The sequence below is a fragment of the Microtus oregoni genome, unplaced genomic scaffold (assembly GCF_018167655.1).
Source record: "Microtus oregoni isolate MIOR12 unplaced genomic scaffold, Mior012 000014F_ref0000157, whole genome shotgun sequence".
Classification (NCBI taxonomy): domain Eukaryota; kingdom Metazoa; phylum Chordata; class Mammalia; order Rodentia; family Cricetidae; genus Microtus; species Microtus oregoni.
In genome coordinates, this window is record NW_024543073.1 from 30,176,430 (window position 1) to 30,180,335 (window position 3,906).

General features: G+C 40.1%; 1 pseudogene; it reads right to left on the reverse strand.

Moving 5' to 3' along the window:
- Positions 1 to 221: 221 nt before the first annotated feature.
- LOC121455951 lies at positions 222 to 1,880 on the reverse strand (annotated as a pseudogene).
- Positions 1,881 to 3,906: the final 2,026 nt, after the last annotated feature.

Below are 3,906 nucleotides of genomic sequence, written 5' to 3' on the forward strand. Positions count from 1 at the left end.
ATTGTAATTAGTGCTTTAAAACAAATGTGCATGTGTTTACTTTATACCAAATTTTTATAGTACTCAGCAGTGCTGTAGCTGTACTTTCTGGTTCGACACCAGTTACCGTAGTGTTTACACTGATTTACTTTATGCCAGCAGTGTGTAAGAGTTCTTTTGCCCTCAACTTTCACTACATTTGCTGTTTTTTTTTTTCTCATTAAACTTGTTTTAATGGGTCTCAAAATTCTGTGACAGATTTTTGGTCAAGTTGTTTCCATTAAAAAGTACTGATTTTGAAAACTAATAACTTAAAACTGCCACACACAAAAAAAATGGTCCACAAAACATTCTCCTTTCCTTCTGAAGGTTTTACGATGCATTGTTATCATTAACCAGTCTTTTACTATTAAACTTAAATGGCCAATTGAGACAAACAGTTCTGAGACCGTTCTTCCACCACTGATTAAGACTGGGGTGGCAGGTGTTAGGGATAATATTCATTTAGCCTTCTGAGCTTTCTGGGCAGACTTGGTGACCTTGCCAGCTCCAGCAGCCTTCTTGTCCACAGCTTTGATGACACCCACAGCAACTGTCTGCCTCATGTCATGAACAGCAAAACGACCCAGTGGAGGATAGTCAGAGAAGCTCTCGACACACATGGGCTTCCCGGGAACCATATCAACAATGGCTGCATCACCAGACTTCAAGAATTTCGGGCCATCTTCCAGCTTCTTGCCAGAACGACGATCAATCTTTTCTTTAAGCTCAGCAAACTTGCATGCTATGTGAGCTGTGTGACAATCTAGTACAGGAGCATAGCCAGCACTAATTTGGCCTGGGTGGTTCAGGATAATCACCTGAGCAGTGAAGCCAGCAGCTTCCATTGGTGGGTCATTTTTGCTGTCACCAGCAACGTTGCCACGTCTAACATCTTTGACAGACACGTTCTTCACGTTGAAGCCCACGTTGTCCCCAGGAAGAGCTTCACTCAAAGCTTCATGGTGCATTTCAACAGACTTTACTTCTGTTGTCACATTGACTGGAGCAAAGGTCACCACCATGCCAGGTTTTAAAACACCAGTCTCCACTGGGCCCACAGGGACAGTCCCAATACCACCAATTTTATAGACATCCTGGAGGGGCAGTCACAGAGGCTTGTCAGTTGGACGAGTTGGTGGCAGGATACAATCCAAAGCTTCCAACAGGGTGGTTCCACTGGAACTACCATCTTTGCGAGTGACTTTCCATCCCTTGAACCAAGGCATATTAGCACTTGGCTCCAGCATGTTGTCACCATTCCAACCAGAAATTGGCACAAATGCTACTGTGTCAGGGTTGTAGCCAATTTTCTTAATGTAGGTGCTGACTTCCTTAACAATTTCCTCGTATCTCTTCTGGCTGTAGGGTGGCTCGGTGGAATCCATTTTGTTGACACCAACAATTAGCTGTTTCACACCCAGGGTGTAAGCCAGAAGTGCATGCTCACGGGTCTGCCCATTCTTGGAAATACCAGCTTCGAATTCACCAACACCAGCAGCAACAATCAGGACAGCACAGTCAGCCTGTGATGTGCCTGTAATCATGTTTTTGATGAAGTCTCTGTGTCCTGGGGCATCAATGATAGTAACATAGTACTTGCTGGTCTCAAACTTCCACAGGGAGATGTCAATAGTGATACCACGCTCACGCTCAGCTTTCAGTTTGTCCAAGACCCAGGCATACTTGAAGGAACCTTTTCCCATCTCGGCAGCCTCCTTCTCAAACTTCTCGATGGTTCGTTTGTCGATTCCACCACACTTGTAGATCAGGTGGCCGGTTGTAGTAGACTTGCCGGAATCGACATGTCCAATGACGACGATGTTGATGTGAGTCTTTTCCTTTCCCATTTTGGCTTTGAATTAGCGATGGTTTTCACAACACCTGCGTTCTGACGGCAAACCCGTTGCGAAAAAGCCATTTGCTGTTTTTTTTTTTATTTTTTTGAGAGTATACATTCTGACCAGGGTGAGATGGAACCTCCATTTAGTTTCAGCTTGTATATTTATCTGTTGTGGCATCTGTGTTACTAAATAATAAAGCCAGAAAGCAAGTCCAGTAGGGTTTAACTATGGGCCTCATGCTTTTAATCACTGTACTTTATTGCTGTTCACATAAGAGTGCTGTAAAAAGCTATTTGTTAAATATAAATAAAGTCAGTTTCAGTTAGTTGTGCCCTGTGTTCCATGGAGCCAAATGGCTAAATTTTGGCTAACATGATGCACACAGTTTCAGAGCTTACACAGGCATAGAACTTTCTACAGTGATAAACCTTCATGGTCAGCTTGACACACCTACCTGGGAAGAGGGAGCCACAAATGGGAAATTTCTTCCACCAGACCCTTATGTGGACATTTTCATTTGCTTGGTGACTAATTTATGTAGGATGGCCCTTCCCATTATGAGTGGTGTCAGTTCTAGGTTGAGGGGCATAGGCCATAGAAAGAAAGATGGCAGAAAAAGTCATGGCAATCAAGCAGGTAAGAAGTATTTTGCCATGATTGCTGCTTCTATTCCTGTGTAGGGGTTCTTTTGACCTGGATCATCACTGCGTTTGCTTTTTTTTTTTTTTGAGAGTATACATTCTGCCAGGATGAGATAGGCTATACTTTTAGCTTGCATATCCATGATAGATGAAGATGTTGTACATCTTTTAATGTGGTTGTTGGCCATTTGTAGTTCTGATTTGAAAAGTCACTGTTGAGTTCACTTGCCTATTTATTAATTACATTGCTTGTCCTTTGAATGTTTAACTCCTTGAACTTCTTACTCATTCTGGATGTTTTTTCTCATCAGTTGAATAAATGGTAAGTTTTTTTTTCATTTTGGAAATAATTTAAAAAATTAAAAAGTAAGGCTGGTGTAGTATCCCATGATTTTAATAATAACAACCGGAAAGGCTGAGGCAATGGAATATAAAGTTTGTAGCCATCTGGAGAACACGGGAGACCCTATGTTATTATAAATGGGTATAGGGCAGGGTCATGATGCTAGGTCTCATACAGTGTGCATGAAACCCGAGGTTCCGATGATGCTAGGTCTCATATAGCATGCATGAAACCCCAGGTTCCCAGGACTTAAGAGAAAAAGGAACAAAAAAATCCTAAAGAAAAATATTTATAAACTATATATGTGACAGGACATTAGTTTCTAGGAAAAAAAGAGACTGAATAGAAAACAAAGAAGTAATAACAGCAAAACAACCTTCAAGCTGACCAACCAACCAACCAACGATCCAAACAAACAATAATAACAGAAATGAACTGAACAAACAACCAAAAACATCAACTGTCAATGATCAAAAGAAAACCATTAGTCCAGAACACTTTAATCTGATATAATCCTTCATGTGAACTTTAACTTTTTAAAAAATTACCTATTGTGTTCATAGCCAAAAAAAAAAAATCTTTGCTAAGGCCAATATCATCAAGCATTTCTTTAACATATTTTAATAGACTTTTGCGTATGGTATAATATAGGGATTCTATTCCTTTCCTTGTTCTTTTCTCTCTCTCTCTCTCTCTCTCTCTCTCTCTCTCTCTTTTCTTTTGCATGTAGACATTTAGCTTTCCCAGCACTGTTTATTGAAGAGGTTGTCATGTCCCCATTCTTAATTTTTTGAGCTTTTCCTAAAGATTAGTTGACTGCATATCTGATAGAATCTTTTGCATAGTCTTTTTATAGTCTTATTTTTGCTTTATTGTTGGATTTAGTATTTTACTTCAAAGTGTGCATATGCATAATGGAAACTGCACACAATGCACCATTTCATTTTCAGCCCAGGAAATCACCACATAAACGTGGGGAATGCTGTTGTAAAGTTGATGTTTTAAATTCTACATGTCCACTTAAGGTATGATGAGGTTCTTGAATCAATGAAATAATACA